Genomic DNA, 12,848 nt, shown 5'->3' on the forward strand with positions numbered 1-12,848 from the left:
TGGACACTTCCACCGGATTTCTGCCGTCGGCGTCGCCGTCGCCGTGAGGTTCCGTATAGATACAATCTTCGCCGCGCGCCGTATGCCCGAGCGGAAGCGTGCGGGGACGCGCACGCTGTCACGGAGAGCGAACGCACTCAATCTTCCACGCGCACGCAAGGAAGCGGGAAGCGAGCGCCGGAGGTAGCGGGAGGGGGGGGGGGGGGGCGCACTTCTACTCTGCCAACAACCGCGCTCGTCGCTCGCTCGCACCGTCTCTTATCTCCACACGGCTCTGACCTTTATGCGCTGTGCATTCGCCGCTCAGTTTCCGTTGAAGCGATAGACCGCACGTACCTTCGCCCGCTGCGGCGTATATGCGCTTGCTGCCAGCGTTTTGCAGTCGTTGTCTGCAGTCATTCAGTGTGATCTATACATGTTTGTTTGTGCGCGCTCACACCACAGTTAGTAATAGTCGGGCCACATTTTCCAACGCACGCTACACATGCAATGCTGCCCGGATCGGCAGTACAGTGCTACAGGTGTGTCCCTTCTCACGCGCTGCCCACGGGCAGCGCTTCTCATCAACACCACCATTTCACACGCGCCTTCTCGTGGTCATCGAGTCTCTCTTCATGTCGGTCTACTTACGCCGCAGCACACCTGCTTACTTAATCAGCTCATGTTTACTACAATTCATATTGCAACCAAAGCCGCTCATCTTACTTCGTATGACATTGCTGTGTTGCTATCGCATTCATTGCTTCGCCCTTAGGGCGAAACTGTGACATTTTTTTCTGCAATATGAGCAATTTGTTAATGTTAGTCTGGGATGTGTCCATCCATACTAGGCTGCAGTAATTAATATCCGGAGCAAAGGTTGCGTTATAAAGCTTAAATTTAATTTTAGTCCAAAGCATCTGTCTGAATCTGCATTGAATGCCACAAGCTCTTGCCTAGTTTCCTGCCACGCGTTGGACGTGCGCATTCCAGTCTAGGTGGTGACTAAAGGTCACTTTCGACGTTTTTCCATTTTTACAACTTTTGTTTGTTCGGAAGTGATTTTTGCTGTGATATCTCGTCTAATAACCGTCTGTACCGGCGTAAATATTAGGGCTTTTGTTTTGGCAACGTTAATTTTTAAGCCGTTTATTCGTGTCCACTGAGACAATCTTGCTAGTGTAACATTTGTGGAGTGTATGAGCTCATTGATACTAGTCTACTGGAAAAAAAAGGCTTGTGTTATCTGCGTAAATGACGGAACAAGCAAGTTTGGTCATGTTTATTATATAATTTATGTAGATATTAAATAGAACCGGTCCCACTATACTGCCCTATGGAACACTTGAAGTAATATTTAATACAGAAGAATAAGATTCATTAATTACAACGCATTGTTTACTGTGTAATAAATATGACTTAAGGTGGCAGTCCCACTCCGGCGGCACAAGCCGCCCGTTTTCAGTACTTTTGGAGAAACCGTGGCGGCTCTTCTACCTAGGATATAAAATTGTCGTATATACCATAAAAAGCTTAATTCTTGTAGATTCCAACTATATATATATTATAAAGAAATCGATTAGAAATAAATGTTCAAGAACAAGCTTTAGATACATGGTTCTTGCGAACGGTGTCTCAGTTATGAGCATATTTAGAAGGAACTACCGCATTTACTGCATTGCGGCTTGCTCTGAAGCTTTAGGACATATTTATCTATTTCGTAGACGCAGCAAAATAATTTTGAGTTTTTACTTTTTGGATAATTTGCTTTTGAAAATTGCCAAATATCGCAAACTTCTGTTGTAAAGAGCCCGGCAACTACACGCTCAAGGAAGCTAAATTTTGGACAAATTAGAGGTCAATGAATTTTCATTTAGAACGCAAAATTTCATTCATGTACCTGTATTCGTTTTAAACCGCAGCTTCGTAGCTTTAGTACCTTCCCGCAAAAATGGGCAAAAGTAAAATCAGAATTCTAAACATTGCTTAATTTCGGCCAGAATAATAGGAAAACTAATAAAGGTACATGAATGAAATTTTTCGTCCTAGACGGAAATTTCTTGAACTATAATTTTTTCAACGTTTAGCTTCTTTGAGCGTGTAGTTGCCGGGCTGTTTACAACAGCCGTTTGCAATATTTGGCAATTTACAAAAGCAACTTATCTAAAAAGTAAAAATCTAAAATTATTGTGCCGCGTCTAGGAAATAGATAAACATGTGCTAAAGGCTAAAGCGCAAGCCGCAATGCAGTAAATGCGGCAGTTTCTTCTAAATATGGTCACAACAGAGACACAGTTCGCAAAAACCATGTATCTCATGCTTATTCTTCAACATTTATTTCTAAATCACATTATTCGATTTCTTTATAATATATATAGTTTGAATGTACAAGAATTAGGCTTTTCGTGGTGTATACGACAACTTATATGCTAAGTAGAAGAGCCGCGACGCTTGCTCCGAAACTACTGAAAACGAGGGGCTCGTGCCGCCGGAGTGGGACCGCCACCTTAAGAAGTTCACCAGGAACTCCATGAAACCCAGGGTGTTTCAGTTATGTAGATAAAATGATATGGTCGCTCCTGTCGAATGCTTTCGAGAAATCAATTACGGTACCTATAGTGTTAGTTTATTATCCTCAAACTCTCGAAATATTAATTCTTTTGTGTTAACAAGGCTAACTCAGTAGACATGCCTCGACGAAACCCCAACTGCTGCTGAGATAATATGATGTGCTTATCGCACAAAAAAGTGATTCGCTTGCATATAATCTTCTCCAATCCCTTAGAAAGAACAGGTAATACAGAGATGGGTAGATAATTTGAAAAATTATTTGTATCGACTGATTTATTTATAATTCCTACTCTAGCAAAGTGCGTGGCCTCTGAGAAGGTACCAGTGAGTAAGAAAGTGTTGAAAATGTTGACAAAGAGCTGGTGTCACTAATTCTACAACGAACTGAATGGGTTTAATTTCAAAATCACCGATGCCCCGGGGCTTTACTGTTTTTTAATGAGATAAAAGTAGAGCAAATTTAATCATAAGTTTTCGGTTCAAAAAACACATTGCAAGAGTTAGGTGCACCTATTTTTTTTTTAAATTTCAGCACTGTCGAATATAGCAACTCCTGAGGCAAGAGTGGTGAAGTATTTGTTAAAACCATCTGCAATGTCCAGGCCTTGTAGAGTTTTATCATTTACTGCTGAAGCGCTTGAGTGTTCCGTGTACCAGAGTTTAATAATTTGTAAAGTTCGCGCCATAAAATATCAGTCTGGCGAGTTGAGCGAATAAATAAGTCCTCAAAATATGTGTTTGTTTTACGCAAACAGGCTGCGACAAAGTTTCTGTATTTTTTGAAAGCAGAGAGGTTGCCCAAGTTCACTGTTTTGACAAACTTTGCGTATGCGTATTCCTTTCTTTTACTCATTTTGAAGCATTCTTCGGTCACCCAAGGCTTGCGCAATTTCTTAGATATATTTTAGTGTATTTAACCTAAAACAGGTGTGATAACCTGACTTAAAAGGTGCCAAAGAGGTTTTATACGCCAGTTGAGCAGTAACACACTCAAAGACTGGGCTCCAGTTTAGTTTGCTTATTTCGGTTTTAAATGCTTCTAGGGTCCTAGAATTTATTTCTCTCAGTGTATAGGACTCGGGCTGCTGTGCCTTTCGTCTAATAAATACATTACTTTTGCGTATCATGTAAATAGGAAAGTGATCACTTAAACCAGTAATTATTCTGCCCGAATTAACGCCGTCACTCACATTATTGTTACAAATAAGTCTAAAAGGCTTTCTGAGTGATAGGTGATTCGTGTAGCCTCAGTTATGAAGTTTCCGCAAGAAAGTGAATCAAGCAAGATTTGAAGTTCTCGCGAGGCTGCTGTGTTGTCCATTAGATTAATATTGTAGTCGCCACCTACAATGACAGGCAGCTTATTCGAAACTGTAAAATTCACCAGCTTCTCTAAAAAGCTAAAAAATAGTTTAAGTTTCTGTTTGGTGAGCGGTAAACGACTGACAACAAATTTTCACTTGGGGTCGTCCTAACCTCGTAATCGGTGTTAATTTCGGGAAATCCAGGTTGCACAGCACATGCAAATTGTTTTGATATTAACTGTAGTACACCGCCACCGCGGCGTTCGGTCCTATTAATAAGAAACTGTCGTATGCTAGAAGATTGAGAACATCAGCTACAGACGAAAACCATGTTTCAGTAATCATAATGACTTGAAAATTGAAACGTAATTCAGCAACAAACATCATCAGATCATCGTTTTTCTTTCGCGCACTTTGGGCATTGCAGTGCAGAGCGCCAAGATAACTATTGCAAAGAGTGCAGATTATATCCCTAAGTGAAAACATAAAAAATTATCTGACAAGATCAAACGCGTTGGTCTAGTTGGTGCATAGCTGTCGATGTTTGTTGCGCAAAGGCTAAAAAAAGGAAAAGAAGAAACCGCTAGAAAGGGCACCGGCTAACAACAAATTTTATTTCGTGAAAACGCGCAGATATAATGAATGCTTGAATGCGCCGACCCAAAGGGAACTGTAAAATATTGTACGCCACAGATAATGCTGTCCCACAGTCTTTTCAAACAATCGGAAACTCGCTCATTTAAAAAGAAGATGAAGATACGTCGATAGATGAGTTACACTTTTTTAATAATATAATAAATTTCCATCAGCTCTCCTGCCACCGTGTCACGGCCTCTCTTTGGGTTTGCGCATCTAATAATTCAATAGATGCGCGCGCTATCACGAAATAAAATTAATTCAGAGTTGCCACTCGTTCTGTCGTTTCCTCTTTCCTTTCTTAACTGTTGCGGCACAACGATACCTTGAAATGATGTCCCCGTTGAGGAGCCTCAGTAGATAGATTGAGGTTAATGTCGGCAGCAAAAAGTTGTGGTGGGGTCACTTCAGTGAACATTTGCCGCATTGAATGAGGTGGAGGTTGAGCGAGGTCGTAAAATATCAGTTCAGGTTGAGATGGAGTCAAGCACACTGGAGTTGTTTGCCCACCTTTGCAAACATATCGGAGTGACAGGGAGCTAGAGGTGGGATTCTTTTAGAAGTGGACGGAGATCAGCTTGCGTTCGCACACAGGCATCTTGTAAGCAATGCTGCAAAGCATCATTTTATTGCGATAGCAATTATATGGACACTTGCACCGGATTTCTGCCGTCGGCGTCGCCGTCGTCGTCGCCGTCGCCGTGAGGTTCCGTTTAGATAAAATCTTCGCCGCGCGCCGTATGCCCGAGCGGAAGCGTGCGGGGACGCACGCTGTCACGGAGAGCGCACGCACTCAATCTTCCACGCGCAAGCAAGGAAGCGGGAAGCGAGCGCCGGAGGGAGCGGGGGGGGGGGGGCGCACTTCTACTCTGCCAACAACCGCGCTCGTCACTCGCTCGCACCGTCTCTTATCTCCACACGGCTCTGACCTTTATGCGCTGTGCATTCGCCGCTCAGTTTCCTTTGAAGCGATAGACCGCACGTACCTTCGCCCGCTGCGGCGTATATGCGCTTGCTGCCAGCATTTTGACAGTCGTTGTCTGCAGTCATTCAGTGTGATCTATACATGTTTGTTTGTGCGCGCTCACACCACAGTTAGTAATAGTCGGGCCACATTTTCCAACGCACGCTACACATGAAATGCTGCCCGGATTGGCAGTGCAGCGCTGCAGGTGTGTCCCTTCGCACGCGCTGCCCACGGGAAGCGCTTCTCATCAACACCACCGTTTCACACGCGCCTTCTCGTGGTCATCGAGTCTCTCTTCATGTCGGTCTACTTACGCCGCAGCACACCTGCTTACTTAATCAGCTCATGTTTACTACAATTCATATTGCTACCAAAGCCGCTCACCTTACTTCGTATGACATTGCTGTGTTGCTATCGCATTCATTGCTTCGCCCTTAGGGCGAAACTGTGACATTTTTTTCCATGATACGAAAATGGACCACCCTTATCAGCCAATAACAGCTCTGATGGAAATATTTGTCGCGGCAAAACTAAGATGTTGCTAAAAACGTAGCGGGAAAACTACCAGTAGTCAAACTCTTTTTTATTTCGTCCCGTCACAACCCTTTTTTTCTACCTTTACAATACCGAATTTGGGACACAGACCCGAGGCTATAGGTCGGGCTCCAGCGTCAAACAGATGAAAAAGTCATCGCGATAAAGCCATCTAACCGGGGACGAAACACAGCATAACGTTCTCGCAACACGCTATATAGTCTGTAGCATGCGTTATAAAAAGGGGCCTTGTCTGGAATGTTCTTCAACAAAAGTACTTTTAAAGGTACCCGACATGGGTAGAGCTTTGTGTTGTCAAATGTTGTCTCTGCTAGGCCGCCGTTCAAAATGCCTCCTCAAATGAAAACGCTTCCTAACATCGACATGAGGCAATGCCCGCATTGCTTATCTGTCTCTACAGTTCACCTAGAGCCTTTCATTTCATTTCATTTCACTTATTTCTGAAAGTGCGCAACAACTGCCCTACGCCGTACTATTGGTGCAGAATTGTCTTACACAAAGAACAGAAAAACAAAAACAACAAACATAGCAGAAAACCTGAAAAAAAAACAGTGGTAAAATGCAACAAAAAATTGAATTAAGTTAATCACAGAAGTCAGATAATGAGCAAATACACGAGCTGAAAATATCAACATCATAACGTAAGGTATTTTTTATTGTGTCACAAGAGGTGTTATAGCGTTAGAGGTGCAAGAGGTGTTTACGTAGAAATGCAGAGATTACGCAAGTTTGGGCGAGGCACGCAGAACGTTACTGCCGACAGTAACTGCCGACAGGAAAAGTGGTTATGAATTAGTTTATACAATAATAAGTAATGGCGATATTTTCGCCCTAATTCTAGGGGTGTAATATTAAACATGCGCATTACACGATGATAGGCATAAAATACAGGGAATTTCAGAAATAGATCGTACAGGTTACGAATGAAGCGTCGCTGAACAGACAGACAGACAGACAATGAACTTTTATTGAGGTCCTGAGGGACTAGCCGGCGGAGACCCGCTGGGGCCCCCGGCTCGCCGCTGGCTGCTCCCATGTCGTAATCGGGAGGCCAAGCCTCTCCGCTCTTTCACGGGCCCTCTGGACGGCCATGGACTGGAGCTTGAGTTCCGTACTTGAGATGGCCTTGTCCCAGTCCTGTTCGCTGGTGAGTGACGTATCCCGTAACGCAGGACACTGTCAGAGCATATGTGCTAGAGTGCTAAACACCTCCCCACAATCCGGGCACTGTGGGTCAATTTCTGTATTAATCCTGCTTAGGAAACCTCGCGAGGGATATGACCTCGTCTGAAGCATCCTAAGCGTGATCGATTGAGCTCTACATAGATTTGGGTGTGGAGGCGGGAAGCGCCTGCATTCCTCTTTATAGTGGGAGACGATGTCATGAAATGTTAATAACGGGTCGCTGTGGCCGAGCTCCTCCGGATCCAATGAAGCCTCACCGCCGTCGCGGCGCGTGAATTCTCGCGCACGGCGGTGAGCAATCTCATTGGGGTTCGGACGGCCCGGCAGCACGTTGTCACCCATGTGAGCGGGGAACCACGTAATGTAATGCACCGGGTCAGAATAAGTTCTTGACTTGCTCTTCAGAAGCGCCTCCGCCTGTCTCGCAACCATTCCCGAAGCGAAAGCCCTGACGGCCGCGCGTGAGTCAGTGTAGATATACGGCCTTTTAAAATCCTGCATCGCCAGCGCTACCGCCACCTGCTCTGCCACGTCGGCCGTGACAGCGCCTACCGAGGCCGCAGATAGGAGCTCGCCCTTCGCGCTGACCGCCGTGACCGCGAATTTACCGGAGCGCCCATATTCAGCTGCGTCCACGAAGGCTTCCAGGCCGACCGTTGTCTTTAAAATCATCCTGGCACGAGATGCTCGCCTGCCCGCATTATGCTGTGGATGAACGTTTCTAGGGAAGGGACCGACGACGTAGGTCCCTCTGGAGCTCTCGTCCAGCTGAACCGCCTCACTGTGACTGTAACGCGGCCGCAAGCCCGCCGCATCCAAGAGGCGCCTACCCGCGCTGGAGCCCGAAAGCCTCGTGATCTGCGCCGCTTGTTGCGCCTCTATTAGTTCGAGGGTGGTGTTATGAACGCCGAGCTGCATTAGCCTGTCCGTGCTCGCCGTGACCGGAATACCCAGTGCCTTCTTGACACTTTTCCGCATCAACGTATCAAGCTTGTCCCTTTCAGTCTTAGTCCACTGCAGGGCCGAAACCACATAGTTGATGTGGCTCATAAGAAAAGCGTGATGCGCCCTAAGTAGGTTGTCCTCGCCTAGGCCCCCCTTCTTATTGGAGACTCTCATGATTAATCTGAGGATATTCTCGGTTCTGGCGGTCAGATGCGCAATGGTTTTGGCGTTACAGCCCCTGGCATCGAGCAACAATCCTAGAATTCTGATCGAATTCACCCTGGGGATCTTCTGGCCGTCCCGCGTGTACACATCTATGGGGATCCGCTCGAGCGGCACGAGCCCCCGAACCCCCTGCCTTGCCGGTCTGTATAACATGAGCTCTGACTTGGTCGCGGAGAGTCGGAGACCCGTGCCCTCCAGAAAGGACTCGGTCACATCCAAGGCCTCCTGGAGCGCCTGTTCCACAGCCGCCTCCGAGCCTCCAGGGCACCAGATCGTAATGTCATCGGCGTACAGCGCGTGTCCCACATTTGACACGGCGGCCAGCCGCTTCGAGAGCCCGTGCATTGCAATGTTAAATAGGAGGGGCGAGATCACCGCCCCTTGTGGTGTGCCTCTGTTGCCTAGCGCGAATGGTTCTGATTTGGTCTGCCCCACTTTGACGACCGCCGTCCTGCCCCTCAGGAAGGACTCCACAAACGCGAAAAATCTACCGCCCAAGTTCAATGCCGAAATCTCATTTAAGATGAAGTCGTGCGACACGGCGTCGAAGGCTTTGGTCAAATTTAGTGCGAGAATTCCCCTGACGTCTCTAGTCCTGTTGTCAATAACCTGTCTTTTAAGCAGTAGCATGACGTCTTGCGTAGAAAGTGATGGTCTAAACCCTACTATATTGTACGGGAACAAACCCTCGCGCTCTATGTGTTTTGAGATCCTGTTGTGTATAACGTGCTCGGTAACTTTACCTAAACATGACGTGAGTGAAATAGGCCGGAGGTTGTCCAGGCTTGGGGGCTTTCCAGGCTTAGGAATCAGTACCACCGTCGCCTGCTTCCACGAGTCCGGAACATTACCTTCCTCCCATACCTTGTTGATTTCCTTCGTAATGGTGCTAATGGACCTGGTCGTCTAGGTTCCTCAAGACCCGGTTGGTTATGCCATCCGGCCCAGGGGCCGACCTGCCATTGAGATTGTGGAGGACCTCCCTGATATCTGCCTCCGAAAACGGATCATCGAGCTTTGGTGCGTCCTTCCCCACGTATTGAGGGCATTCCTGTAATTCCTCCTTCCCTATCGGAAGATACTTCCGTGCCAGATCTCGGAGAAGGGACGTATCAGAATGACCCCCCTCTTTTTGCTTATGCACTAGCCTATCTACGGCGAGCCTCTGGTTACCCTTGGTCTGTTTATCATCGAGCAGGTGCTTAAGTAGGTTCCATTTTCCCCCCGTGCGCATTCGCCCGTCTGCTGCGGAGCAGGCTTTGTTCCATTGTTGTCTGTTGAGCTCCAGACAGTGTGCCTCTATGCTGCGATTAAGCTCCGCGATCTTCTTTCTCAGCCTGCGGTTTAGCCTTTGCGTTTTCCACCTCTCCAGCACAGACCTCTTGGCCTCCAGGAGATGCGCCAAGCGCGCATCCATCCTGGGGGTCTCGAGGTCCGTGGATATTTCTTTGGTGGCCCTTTCAACGTCTCTCTTGACCTACGCGAGTAGATCTTCCAGTGCACTGTACTCCGACTCATCCTCGTCCCGTATCTTTCTGAAGAGATCCCAATCAACGTACTTTGATATCCTAAGTGGGGCCGCTCTGATCCTGATTGATAATGCTACAATGTGATGGTCGCTCCCTAGATTTTCCTGCAAGTTAGTCCAGGCTGCGTCAATGTTTCTAACAAAGGCCAAACCTGGCATCGTGTCTCTCGAGACCGAGGTGCCTATCCTCGTCGGAAAGCGGGGGTCCGCCACTAGGGTCAACGCGCAGTCTTCTGCTGTGCTGACTAAGTTCACTCCCTTCGCCGTTTGTCTATCATACCTCCAGGCCATGTGGGCGGCATTGAAGTCTCCTGCCACTATCAGAGGGCTGTCACCCGCTATGGCGACTGCTCTGCCTAGGAGTCCGCGAAAACTTTGCCTCTGATCTGTAGGAGGGCTGTACACATTGAGGACGAATACGCTCTGTTTGATCCTGCCACTAGGGATTATCTCAACCAGCTGCGCTTCCAATCTAGTGCTGGCATCAGCTCTGCCTATTGTGATCTCGTGCTCCTGGAAGGAAATTGCCTTCTTAACCATCGTAATTACCCCTCTCCTATGGTCTCCTCTCGTCGAGACAACGCGGTAACCCGAGAAGGTCGCCTCCTCACAAAGGGTCTCCTGTAGGAGCAGGACGTGCGGTTTGTCCGCTTGTGTTTTCACAAACTGCTGTAGCGCGGCCTTTCGCCTCTGGAAGCTGGCGCAGTTCCATTGCCACACAAATAATCTGTCTGTGTTGTCCGCCATTTTGACTTTATTAATTTAGAATCCCCTTGAGCGCGGTGCACTTGCCCAACGCTTCGGAATTCTGCTGTGTTTTCTTAACCTTACCGACCACCTTCAGTCTGGTTACGTCAGCTACTTTAGCCTCCATTATCCCCATTCTGCGGTTGAGGGTAGCAATGGCCTCAGACTGTCCTTGGTGGTCTCGCATTGTTGCTCGATAGCTCCGGACTGTGTCCTAATCGCCTCCGCTAATCGATCGAGGACTTCCGCAAGCGATTCTTTCGCGGTGGTCGCGGCGGGGGTGGAAGCGGACCGCGGGCGCCTCCTCCATCAGCTCCGCCGCAGCTTCAGTCGACTCGGGAGGGGGCGCTTTACGCTTTGCCTGACCTAGCACTGGTTTTAGTGCGGGTGCGGGCGACGTGCTGCCATGACCGTTCTGTGCTCTCCGAATCAATTCGAGGTCTTCCCTCAACTTACGCATTTCCGCCTTGAGCTGCGCGTTTTCCTGCTTTAAAGCCTCAAGACGCGGATCCTCCGTCTGCTCTGGCAGTGTACCATGCGTTACCTTCTTTCCAGTAGTCGTCGCCGTGACCTTGTCCCCCCAGGTAGGCCCCTTCTGGATGCGAACACTGGAGCGCGAGCGCCCCCTGGAACTGGAGCGCTCTCTGCTGACGGGGTGCCCCCTGGATCGGGAGCGCACTCTGCTGCAGGAGCGCTCCCTGGAACGGGAGCGCCCTCTCGTTGCCGACCGGCCCCGGGAATGGGACACGCTTGCCACGCTGGCATCACGTGATGCTGCAGCTACTTGCGCTTCCCGGGCGCGCCGCCGGCGCCGCCGCCTCCGACGCACGATGTACGGCACCTGGAAGCGCTGGCTGCATCTGCGGTCCGCCGTCGGGTGTGCGCCTCCGCAGATGGCTCACTTTGGGTCACACTGATGATCTTCTGGTGGGGAAACCATGTCGCAACCGCGGCATTTCCTTTTGTCCTCGCCGTTAGGGCAGACGTCTGCTCTATGGCCGAGCTCTCCACACGTGTAGCAAACGTCTACTTGCCTGCGATACAGGGCGCAAGGCAACATGACTGTCCCGCAGACCACGTGATTCGGCACCCTTTGTCCTTCAAAGAGCACAACGATCGTGGGGGTCTTCTTCATTCTGCGTACTTCCAATGCCTCGGGGTTTCGGTGGTTGACGATGAGTGCCTTTAGATCGGCGTCGCTTATCCCGGGGTCCACCCCCCGCACCACTCCCTTGCAGGTGTCATCCGATGCCGCAATGTATGCTGCCACGTCGAAGGGGCCCTCCTTCTTGGGGATCCTCTGGATCCTGGCGTAGGCGCGCGCATTCGCCTCCTGCGGCGTGGAAAGAACTAGAATGTTCTGGATGCCATTGGGGCACACCGTGTCATCCCGCACTTGTTCCGGCGCCAGGGCCGCCGCCATGGCCAGCGCCCGTGCGAGTTGTATCAAATCCGACTTTTTCAAGTCCAGCCCCCCTCGAGGTCGGACGATGATCTTGAACTGATCCCTCGGTAGTCTGGGGAGCCTCGAGGCGTCCACGATACGCTTCAACGCGCTCCGTGGTGCGGCCGTGCGGCGGCCGCGTTTCTCGCCTTTTTGCTTCGCTTCGGGCCCCGGCATCCTTGGCTCGGCCGGCCCGCTCTTCTTCTTCTTCCTTTTGCCCAGCGCTGTTACCCAGCCTGAGCACTCCGCGTCCTCTGGGGTAATATCCATGCCTTCAACAATCACCACGCTTGGATTGGAGGCCATAGCACCGCTTCTCGCCGCGACTCGCCGAGCGTCTCAAGCGAGCGTCTCGCCGAGCGGCCACCGCTCCGCCGTTAGGCTGAGCGCGTTAGGTTTAGCGGCGCGCCAGCGTGGTCCACCAGAAAACAGCTCGGAGAAAAGTCACAAAAGCACCCACCGGTGAAAGTTCGGTGTCCTCCGATTCCTTGCGACAAACCGGGTCGAATGATGGAAATGTCTAACGTGGCAGCCAAAAGAACCTGCCGAAAACATTTAACAAAGCGGGAGCCGATATACAGCCGTCCGCACTGGTCGGCTTCTTCTTCTTCCCCCTCGCTGAACACATTCAATTTTAGCCACATTGGTCAAATTAATACAGTTCCATACAACCGAACTAAGCTCTAGCTTGGTACGGACAAAAGAAGAATACAAGAGAACAACGTGGTTGACATTCGTAAGCTTTTTTGTCATTCTTGATAT

At 49.2% G+C, this 12,848-nt stretch overlaps 1 protein-coding gene across 1 annotated transcript in view; it reads left to right on the plus strand.

Annotated features, from left to right (window-relative positions):
• Positions 1–12,848, plus strand: part of LOC119462532 (thiol S-methyltransferase METTL7B-like) — a 41,274-nt gene that overhangs the window by 5,599 nt on the left and 22,827 nt on the right. The window lies entirely within an intron of this gene.

The sequence above is a fragment of the Dermacentor silvarum genome, chromosome 8 (assembly GCF_013339745.2).
Source record: "Dermacentor silvarum isolate Dsil-2018 chromosome 8, BIME_Dsil_1.4, whole genome shotgun sequence".
Classification (NCBI taxonomy): domain Eukaryota; kingdom Metazoa; phylum Arthropoda; class Arachnida; order Ixodida; family Ixodidae; genus Dermacentor; species Dermacentor silvarum.